This window comes from Pezoporus wallicus, unplaced genomic scaffold (assembly GCF_028554395.1).
Source record: "Pezoporus wallicus isolate ANWC-B61680 ecotype Strahan unplaced genomic scaffold, APGP_CSIRO_Pwel_v1 contig_6787, whole genome shotgun sequence".
NCBI classification, from domain to species: Eukaryota; Metazoa; Chordata; class Aves; order Psittaciformes; family Psittacidae; genus Pezoporus; species Pezoporus wallicus.
In genome coordinates, this window is record NW_026636951.1 from 1,041,836 (window position 1) to 1,054,083 (window position 12,248).

The following is a 12,248-nucleotide window of genomic DNA, read 5'->3' on the forward strand; positions in this document are numbered from 1 at the left end:
CATGAGTTAAAATGTCTCTTAGATCCTTTCCTGCACATTGTACAGGTGTTGAAAAATCAAGACGGGAAGAGGGTAGGGTAGCAGGGAGTACGTGACTTTGGGTGATTGTGTTCAGTTTACAGGGCTCAAAGAAAAAGTTCAACTTTGTAACAGCCCTTAATGTTCTGGTTGCATACAACATCGTGAAGGAAACCAAACGTAAATATTTCTTGATGAAAACTGATAGGGGAAGGTTAAAAGAGCTACCTAAATCAGACTGTAAGAATGGATGTTTCCATGAGCGAGTAAAAAAAAATTATATTTGGAGAGAATGTTAGATAATTATATTCTTTACTTCATTGCAGTGAGTGGAAAAAGATGGCTCTGTCCAGGAGACCGGTATCTGAGTAGAAAAGATTTGGTGATGGCAAGGAAGTAGGCATATATATCGAGGGTATATGATACAGGCCATTAACAAATACCCTAAATAGCTATTCTCTGGTAGACATTGTCAAATAAAAGTTGAAAGGTATCCAAAATATCTTTAGAGCATTTGCATTTAACTGCAAATTATGTATGTATGCATAGAAAATCATTTTGCCAAAGTATTAAAGTTACAGTTCTAAACAGTTAGATGTAGTAATTGTTCGGGCAAACACTCTAACTTTAGCAACCATTTATACATATTCTCTTCACTACTTACTGGTCAAAACCAACAGACAACAAAACACAAACCCCACCAGTCATTGTGGTGAGGTACAAAGCCATAGCACGCACTCCCTACTGCTCCATAGCAAACCACCACACAAGATCACCTCGTGCTACTTCCACAGGTGCGCTACCACAAGCAATCTACAGCACAAATACCAGTGTAAACAAATAGCAGTATAACACGGAAGGGTGAAGATGAGGGCCAGAAACCGAAGACAACTGGTTTAAAGGACTATTAAGGAAAAAAAAGTACTGGCAGTATCTCTTCAGTCACATTCAGTCCTACCATATGTGTTTGTTTTCATAAGATGCTCTCAAGGCTATTTTACATTAATTAGCATGGCAATTTGGCAAATTCATTGAGTAAATATTATTAGGAAAATAACAAGACATTAAATTTGTAGAAATAAACTACTTCAAATTTGTAGTATATATAAGAGATAGAGCTACTATTTGTTACCACCTTGTCCCTCACAACCCAGTACTGGGCATTTGACATGAAAACTTACAGTTCAGCCTCTCTGCAACATGTCTGAGCCAAAAGAAGTCAATTGCTGCACCTGACTCTGTAAACCATGAATGAAAACTTAAAAAACCTTGTTCTTGCAAAGCCTGAGCCATCTGAGGTTAGAAGAACCAGCTGAGAAGATGCATAATTAATATGATAGAGACAGTTGCTTTATGACTTACCTTTCAGAAAAGGATATACAGCCTCCTTAGTTATCTCCAGAGCAAAAAAGAAAAAAAATATAGCAATACAGTGGTTGCTCAGGTTTACTTTTCTTGTTAAATTTGGGAATATTCTCTCATTGCAGCAATGACTGAAGGTCTGTCCTGCTGCTTTCTTTCCCAAGAAGGCACATTTTACAGGCATCCTTTTAAATGGATACATTAAAAATCCTCAACTTTCAGATTGCTTCAGAATTATTATAAACTGTATACACCTGAGCAGTTATATATCACTTTTCACACTAATTCATGCTGAATATGCCTGAAAAGTAATTGATACTCTCCCTATTCCTCACATTTCAAAATAGGCACATATGTATATTTAAGTGGCATACTCAGCACTCTTGAGGTTTTTTATTTTCACAGGTGACTAGAAGCACCAAACTCATTCACCTTCCACTTAGATCACTGCTTTTCAAACTTTTTAAGCTGTGAAAACACATAACATTTTTCCAGGTTAGTCCTAGGACTCAAATACCACTAGCTTAAGCTCTACATGTTTAAGAAAGCCTATGTTGCAAATTATTAGGAAGCAATCCTGTTTTCCCCAGATATAAGTACCTGGCCCCATAATCTTTTGAGATACTGTCTTAACTCTGTGCCTGAAACACAAATTTCAGACCACCTGTATACAGACCTTGAACTGAGGAACTGCTTTTGTTCCCACTGTAAATGTAGGGGCATGACCAAAGTAGCATCAACCCAAAATTAACGGCAATGGCTTCTGCAGGATCTGATAAGCTAGTTAGGACTGTACTGAGACCAAATTTAGTGCGTACTCTTACATGATTTTACCTCCTGGGACATGATATTTTGGATAATAAATATTGCTTCTGTGTATTCATAGAATTATAGAATAGTTAGGGTTGGAAAGGACCTTAAGATCATCTAGTTCCAACCCCTTTGCTATGGCAAGGACACCTCGCACTAAACCATGCCAACCAAGGCTCTGTCCAACCTGGCCTTGAACACCGCCAGGGATGGAGCATTCACAACTTCCCTGGGCAACCCATTCCAGTGCCTCACCACCCTAACAGGAAAGAATTTCCTCCTTATATCCAATCTAAACTTCCCCTGTTTAAGTTTTAACCCATTGCCCCTTGTCCTATCACTACAGTCCCTAATGAAGAGTCCCTCCACAGCATCCCTATAGGCCCCCTTCACATACTGGAAGGCTGCTATGAGGTCTCCACACAGCCTTCTCTTCTCCAGGCTGAACAGAATTGACTAATGTTTTGGATAAAGGTTATGTCTAAAGCTGAAAGAGACAAAAAGGAATAATAAAGGGTTTTGGTAGGTTCAGAAATATATATTAGGGTTTGAGTTTGTACTTAGCCAGAAGAGGTATTCAATTTGGCTACAATCGATGGCAGCAAGGATAATCTTGGATTTAGGGCAGCTGAGGTAAGAATGCCTAAACTTAGTATAAGGGCTAGAGTCCAGATCTCAACAAGTTCAGATAATGTATACTTAGATATAAGTATCAAAGGATTTAGTCTAGTGCAGCGTCAGCAGCCTTAATTCCTTATGAGTGATGCAATGTATCCATATAAACAATCAGGTTAGGATAATTATTAAGTTTTGGGAAACAGAGCACATTTGCCTATGTTTTAGACTGTCTAGAAATTAGACTATTGATTTGAGCACAGATGAGAGCAAGTGTCTGAAACCTGTGCTTGGCATTTGGCTGAAAGGAATAATTTTCCAACATTAATGAACAGGTTAAATCTTTAGAGTTCAGAGTCCAGTAGAGTTAAGAGTTTAATTCAATAGGATCCCAGGGCCTATATCTAAAAGGACTGATGGGCTAGCAATTCTGGGCATGTGTACAGTATTAGGGTAGCAGGGGTCAGGATTACTGGGATTATTTATCCACACTGCCAAAAGGGTTTATGGCTAATTAATTCCTATGCAAATTATGAAGCTTTCCTGTTTGTTTAAGTGTGTTATATGTGGGGAGGTAACAGCTGTGTTTGGGCTAACAGCATTTGACAGACTGGAGTCAGACCTGACTTAAAAGAAGCCACCTGGCTTGGTTTTGTGGTCATACAGGAAATAATTTCCCTCTGCAGAGCTCTTGGCTGAGCTTTTGCACCTCTTCTCTGTTTAATCTGACTCTAACCCTTTTCTTCATCCTGTAAAGTGATCCTATTAGGCCCCAATTTAAATAAAATTCTAGGCCAAATTAGTACATTCAGGTTCATAGAATCATAGAATTAACATTAACGTTAACATAGAATTAACAGGTTCATAGAATCATAGAGTATTTCCAGGGTTGGAAAGGACCTTAAGATCATCTAGTTCCAATGCCCCTGTCATGGGCAGGGACACCTCACACTAAACCATGTCACCCAAGACTCCATCCAACCTGGCCTTGAACACTGCCAGGGATGGAGCATTCAGTGCCTGACCACCCTCACAGTAAAGAACTTCTTGCTTGTATCTAACCTAAACTACCCCTTGTCCTATTGCTACAGCCGCTAATGAAGAGTCCCTCCCCAGAACCCCTGCAGGCCCCCTTCAGATACTGGAAGGCTGCTATGAGGTCTCCACGCAGCTTTCCCTTCTCCAGGCTAAACAGCCCCAACTTTCTCAGCCTGTCTTAATATGGCAAGTTGGCAAGCCTCTTCTAATAAACACAGAAGAACACACGTGGTGTAGGAATGCAAGCAGGTAAAGAAAGCTTTTTCAGTTCATTTGCTGGACAATTGTTGAAAGAAACATTTCTTTCACTAGAAAAGGCATAACATTTTCCATGAAATGAAATGAAAATGTTTCTCTGTGATTGAAATTGCTCTTTCAACTGAAAATGAAACTCCTTCTATTAGTTATCCAAAAATATCCACATTCAGTTTAGGTCGAACAATGTTCTTCATTTGATGTGAAGCTGGTCAACATAAAGCAATTTCAGAACACTTGTTTTCCTAATTCTGTATTATATTTTTCAATCTTAGGGCCATTTTTAGTTTAAAATACCATTTTTAAATGAGAAGAAAAAGAAGGCGCCTCACTCTGCTGGTGACATCAATTGGCTTATCTTAAGTTTCATAAACATCAAATCTTAAATGGACAAAAGCAACAGGAAACTTGGAATAACTGGTTCCATATCTTGGATCTCTGGCTTTTGTTAAATTTCATAACAGCATTGAAAAATGTTTGTGGTAGGGTGTGGTTTTGGTTTGTTTATTTTTAAAACATATGCTATTGTTGCAACCATTCCTTTAACTATGATCTTGATTTTTAATAGTCATATTTTGGTGCATCAAGACAAGCCATAATGGGATATCCTTAGACTCAGATATATTTAGACCAATATCGAGTTATATGCAGCTATCTTGATAAATTCAAGCTCTCACCAGTAATACATGGCAGAAGTGATCCGTTCACCTTTGTCAATTTCTGTGCAGCCAGACTGTGGCAAATTTTCAAAAACTGGAAACTTTTTATGAACTATATATTTTAGTTCAATCACAGCCATAGGACATAAAGCAAGAATTTGTTTACATAATTTCTGTAATGCAAAAGGTCACACTATGATGATTGTTAGTCACTTGCAACCTTAATGCCTATGAATTTATGAATCTCTATTTGAAGCCTTTGTGAAAAAGAAGACTAAGATGCGTACTGTGACTTCTACACTGAGTAGTTTCCATTTTCATTCCTGGTTTAAGGCCATCTTCTGGATTATTTCTGCTTCAGCTAGTATAACTAAATCAAATAGATGGCAAAATCTTGTGTTTAAATAAGGGATTCATGTAAGATTTTCAAAACTCTAAGTAGGTTAACAAGAGTTCAGTAAGAGCTAGGGAAGAGCTGTGCTCTTTACTCTGCAAGTGGTGCAGAAAAATGTATTTTGTGCCTGTGTACTGGTGTGTACATACATGTATGCACATTTCACTTCTATGAATGTGAAAAACATTTTGTCTGTATTGAGTAGGCCAAACGCTTGAAGTTGAAAACAACTTATGATTCAATCGGTGCTACTTTATTGGATACAGCCATTCTATATCACCAAAAATTCCAGAGAGCAGTTTTTTCCTGAGGGATTCAGGGATTGAAGGGGTATGTTTAATCTGGGGCACATTTTCTTTCCATCTATTTATTACTGTACTATCCAGGCAAGAATATTATACCATAATATTTTGCATAATACCTGAACATAGTCCATGTTTTTTTGACACTTAATTAAATTCTAGTCTGATTACTTGTTTGACCCTTATTTTCGTGACAGTAATATCCATATAAGTTTAATTTCTTCCTTCATGAGATTTGTTCTAGATGTACATTCTTCTGGAACTAATCCCATAGTTTTTAATTTAAGCTTGTAAACCAAGTCATGCTGCCCATGAGGTGGAAATAAATCAAGCAAAAGACTTTTTTTTTTAAGCCAGATTCCAGCATTAGATCTAGCAATATTTTGTCCAGCAAATGTATGAACAGTGAACTAAAATGGAGAAAGAATTGCTCAATGCATTATTCAGATTAACTATTTCAGTGCAAAGGGATGGTGATTTTACATAAGAACAATTCTGTGCTAAGAACAGCTCAGCTAAGTTCCAACATTTTCATGATCACTAGGTTTGGTGGGAAAGGGAAGAAATGTCAAATGCTCAAACAGTTCACCTGAGAAAGGAACGTGAACTACTGCCCCTGACTGAGAACACACTCCGTTTCCCCTAAACACAAACTCACCAGCAAGAAACAATAATACTTTCAAAAAATGCAACAACTCTCTTTCACTCATTGTTAAGACAGAAATTTCTTTCCAGACTTTGGCCATTTTCAGAGACAGTTCAATTGAGATTAAGGTATCTTTTCCAATATACTGTTGACACACTTCTTTGAACTTGACTTACTGAAGCATGAAAATGTACATAGAATGTCGGTGTTCAATATCACTTATTCCCAATTCTCTAACTCAGAAATCACTGTTTAATCAATCCAAAGCAGAGAGAAAATCCATTAGGCTTACAATCAATGGCTGTATATCATCTTCAAATAAAGCCTTCATTTAAGACCTCATTTCAAACTGAACAAACATTAAGTCCTAAAATGATATAATCAGCAAATATCTATTCACCAGAAGTGTATCAAAGCCAGAATTTGGCATAACCGAATACATTTTCTATTTACAAGATGTTGTATATACATTGGGAATATTCACCTTGGCAGACAAATGAGAAGGTGAAATTGAGCACTTTAATACTTCTTTTCATATGCTTGTTGCAATAAAGATCAGATTTTGAAAATATCTTCTAGAGCTGCCACAATATTTCATTTATGCAGGTACAGTGAGAGTCTGTTCCACACCTGTACAGAGCAAAGTTCTGACATTGTATTTGTTATATTTCCACTGCTGACAAATAGGGGAAACTTACAAATTCTGCCTAACTTTGGTAATTATGACTTGCTTAAATTATATGAATAGCACTTGAGAAGAATACAAAAATTCCCAAATAAAAGGCAAATTGGAACAGGTTTCCCAGAGAAGTTGTGAATGCCTCATCCCTGGAAATGTTCAAGGCCAGGTTGGATGGCACTTTGAGCAACTTGGTCTAGTGGAAGGTGACTCTGCCTGTGGCAGGGAGTTTGAGAGTTTGGAACCGGATGTTCTTTAACGTCTCTTCCAACCCAAACCATTCCACATTATGATTCTATGATATTTTCCTTTGAAAGTGTGGCATTATTCTACTGTTGTCTTCCACATAGAATTTGCTAGGATAAACTAACAGTCAGCTATCAAGTTAAGCCCCCTTGATGCTAAGTGTCAGTTAGCAAAAACAATACAATCCTATATCTTGACATTAATCTGCACTGGTTTTTATCCTCAGATCTCAAAACAAACCAATGAGCTGCCAACTATCTGACAGCTGCAAGTGTCTCCTGTATGAATGTGTACTATGGGCTAGATTCCTATCTCTGTAACAATAAAAGGTCTCTTAGTAAACATCAACATACAAGAAGTGCACCGACTCTCTATGGAAAAATTACAAATAGAACCTATGTTTACTGCATAAATATAGGGGGAAAATGAAAGGGTAATTTTGTATGTGTAAATATTCAAAATTTTACACTTAATAAATTGACCATCCAATTAAATATATGAAGAAACTACTCCTTTCCAAGTGACCAAAAAACACCACTCCATTTTTTAAAAATAATTATACTGGTTCTGGTTCAGTAAAGCATTTGATTTTACATACACATGGTGTGACTTGATTATTTTGAGTCTAAAGATCTGAAAAAGTCATCTTTTACAAAATTGATTTTCATTGTCAACAAGAGTTGATTACCTACATTCAGCAACCGCCTTGCATGAAAACTCCTGCTTTCAGACTCTATGCAGGAGCTCTAACAATTCAATGTATTTAAGTACGCCCCCTTATGGTCTTTTACAGCATGGCATTGTAATCTTTGCATGCCTCGTGATTAAGTGTTACAGTCTCATGCACACTGTATATATATCATTAGAGTTAAGCTAAGCCTATAGCATTGCAACTCATCTTAGAAACTGCTTTGTTCAATTATTCTGTGATAACAGATGTCTGCAACTGCAGAAAGTATGCTGATACCTGAAAAGTTATTCAACCAGTGAAATACAGTTACCAATCCCTCCATTTCTTTTTACTTCCAACTCACCTTCGCAAAACTCTTTGAAAAACATTCATTAACAGCAATGCAATTTCACCACCTTTGTGCTGTGTCAGTCCAGCAAAGTGCTCTTCTCTCTTGCAGTCTTCAGAATTCAGTTGGTAACTTCAAATAAAGGCAAGTTCTAACTTCTTACAGAAGATCCCGTAATGTTAAGCAAAGTACATGAAGGATTAAGACCCTCTCTGAAAATAAACAGCACTTTCTATGATTCAAGTTCTTTTCCCTGAACTTTAACTGAATAGTTCTAGGGTCATTTTGATAAAAATTTGCTGAAAGGCATCCTTTCTGATAGTGCTTTTATCTTTGCTTACTCAGTTTAGAAAAATGAGGGGGTTTATCTGTGATGGATTTGCAATTTAAATCTCTAAACAAAATAATCAGATTAACAATTTTCTGCAGTATATTTTGTGAGAGTGAATGATAAAAGAAAATATGTATTTAGAAGATTTATTAGAACACTCCAAGTGTGTGAACAGCCCAACAGATGCAGTCCGCCGAAGAATTAGACAAAAACCTACTAATATCCCCCCACCAAAAAATAAGCCTCAATACTGACATTCCCTCATAACATTCAATAAATAGTTCCCAGTACTATTTTAATCTCCTCTGGAAGCAAAGAGAGAATCTAAAGATCCATTGTCTACAAGCACATTAAAGGATGCACAAGAATCAAACAGTGGGGGGTCACCTCTATTCAAGAAGCTCACTTGGTTTTGCTTTCCAAGTTTCCAAATTCATACCCACAAAATAAATTCTCCTGTTATGTAAAAATTTTACAAGTAGGTCTTAAAGAAAGTGGCTACCCTCTGAAGCAGGGAGGGTTATTCCTGTCAACTTTTCTCCTAAACTCTTCTATTGTTAGGAAGATATCAAATATCACTGAAAGTTTATATTAAATGCTACATTTCAACTTTTCTCTGAGATGGACTGTGTTCGAGCAGAGTCTACTTTTGTAGGATGGATGCTCTAGAATTCTCCTATATGAGGTTGCACAGAAATACGTGTAAGAGTTTCTAAAACTGAAGTTAATAGCCAAAACTAATTGTATTTTCTTACCAGTTCTAGGTAGTACAGGCAAGGATGTTTGTGTTAGAGTATTAAATGCCATAAATACAAAGGCTGTGCCTTTCAGACACGGTGAACAAAGAAAGAAAGCCGCTTTTCCACAATAAAATCACCTTATTGTTGAGATGTTTCTAATCTTTCAAAAGAGGGAAAAACCCCAACTCCCACAGACAGTTTGCAATCTCAAAGCAGACAAAATGAGAGAAATTCAGAGGAAAAAAGGGAAGCAGAAAGATAATCCTTATTAACATATTGCTTTACATCAAAATGAGGGGTCTTTTTCTTCAGACAGCTTTCTGTCAGTAGCAGGGTGGAAGTCAGTCTTTCAGAGAGCCAGCCAAAGCTGGCCTCCTAGGATATACCTTCCCCTCTCAGAAATCCATAACCAGAGTTGTGTAGGAGTGATGCGTTTCAGCCTACTTTTGTTTCTTGACACCTGATACTTGAGAAGCAAGTATGTTTGCTCTCAAGTTTCCTCAGATACAGATATGAAATATAAAGAAGACTACCCTAAGACTAACCTAAGAAAACCAGGGATATCTCACCCTAAACCATGTCACCCAAGGCTTTGTCCAGCCTGGTCTTCAACACCGCCAAGGATGGAGCATTCATAACTTCCTTGGGCAACCCATTCAGTGCCTCACCACCCTGACAGTAAAGAACTTCCTCCTTATATCCAATCTAAACTTCCCCTGTTTAAGTTTTAACCCATTACCCCTTGTCCTGTCACTACAGTCCCTAATGAAGAGTTCCTCCCCAACATCCCTATAGGCCCCCTTCAGATACTGGAAGGCTGCTATGAGGTCTCCACACAGCCTTCTCTTCTCCAGGCTGAACAGCCACAGCCTTCTCAGCTCCTCTTCATACAGGAGGTGCTCCCGCTCCCTGATCATCCTTGTGATCCTCCTCTGGACTTGCTTGAACACCACCATTCACCACTGATGGAAAACAGGAGGCTCCTATTTCCACTGCTGTTCAGTTTACTGTCTTGCAAGCCCGGTAATGGAGCATATGGGAAATCAAAAGCAGGGGAGGATCTGAATAAAACTGTAATTGAGATAGTTTCCACCTGAGTAGTAGCTCATCCTCCATCTTATCTGATAAAACAGCAGTGTTCTTAAATACATCAACATTACATAAATCAATTATACTGGAAACTGAAGAAGGAATTTTGCAGAAATGTCTTGCTGTAAATAAAGTTTAGCCAGTGCATTTATTTCCTACATTGCTTCAAAGTACATTCGTCATTTGAGATATATCATTCCCATGACAATGGGATCACAAGGAATCATGGTATCACAATGTTAAACCAAGCAGACAGAATGTCAGCTGTGCAAACTGGCAAGTGTATCATTTAACCAGAGATCAAGAGGGAAAATCTGAAGGTCAGAAATATAATATTTATAACAACGTCAGTAGATAGATGCATGCTGAATACCTCATATCTACATCCTTAAAAAGCTTGTAAGAGGAATGTTTACGACACATGAGAGCAGCTGTTACTGGAGTTTTCTCCATTTGGTTGCAACATGCATGGATATTGAGCCCAGCATTCCCTAGCATATTCCCTAGAAACAGCAAAAATTTTGAGATATATTTTAATGTCACTTTTTGTCATGCAAAACATACACAAGTAGCAGTTAGCTACTACTGTCATTCTCACTAATTCCAACTCGTACCACAAAACTGCCCTTTGGTACACCCCACCTAATTGTATTTAGAAGACCCAGCATTTTTTAAATAGGCAATATATATTTCTTCGGAAATAAACATAATTAGCATGGCTTCTGCCTTTGGAAGAGAGAAGAATAACAACTGAAATAACTCTGTACTGTCACCAATTCCTACTGCAACAGCCAACTTTGGCACTGCGCAAAGAATATACGTGTGAGAATAATCGCAGCTTTTCTTCAGTGTCTCTATGACAAATGAACTGGAGATGCTAAAGCTATAGAAGAAAGGCTGACAAAAGCAAAAGCTAGTTAACAGGAAAAATGGAAAACGCATTAACATAACCATAATAAATTCTGCATGTATGCTGCATACAACCATAGAAGAATCCTCCAGATTTGGTGTGTGAAGAATTTGACACTGAATCCTTGTTCCTTCCATATCTTTCTTGTTATTATAAGATCGTTCTACCTAGAACTAATTCACATAGTATCATGCTGATAGAGAGGTTTGATGACATTACCATAAACAAAGGAGCTAGAATAAAAGGTTATGAAATTATTGAGTTTCAGTTTTGTGACTCAAATGAGAAAATTTAAAAGTACCTTGTCTTTTTTTCTTGATAGCTCTTCCATTTAAAATTTATTATTATAAAGACAGTATTCCTTGAAATATACTTTCGAGTTCTCCACAAATACTGCAGTCAGAATAAAAAAATAAAAAAAAAAACCTATAGATATCTTAACTCTTAAGGTCTTTCTTATTTATTGAGATTTTATCATATGCGCTCTCTGTTGACTGTCAAATAAACTCTGCTCATAAAATGTTATCTATGACAGCAGGCTAAGGACACATGTGAAAGCTCTATTTGGGAGTCTAAAAACCTTGAGAAACATTCTCTAATTATACAGCTCGTCTTCCTCCTATTACCTTCTTCCTCATTTTACTTTTTGTACCCTTCTACTTCTACACCCCATCCCCCTTTATCAATGTCTTCAATTTCTCTATCCATCTTCTAAGCCCCCTTCCCCTTTTTAATTCCTGCTTTCTCCTGTCTTTATCTAAACAAACTCAGAAGTTCCTTTTTCTAACTTCATCTTCAGGGCCCTGTTGACTGCAAGTCAGGAGGTCTGCTTGGTTTTGGCTGAAACAACATCTGGATATCGGCCAGCTGACACACATGATCCACCCAATTCCTCTTGAATAGTGAATAAAAGGTTCCCCTCAACTATTTGGGCTCCCCCAGACCATCAATTTTTGCTTCCTTCCACGTGCTCTCTTTATGACAAAAAAAAAACACATTCTCCAAACAACTGTATCTCAGATTCTGTTCCCAGACCTTCCCTCCTTCATATGACAATTGACCACAGTTTCCCTCAGACCTTCTGCTGTACTACAGAAAAATCATAGATTTTGCAGTGTCCTGTTTCCCCATCCAG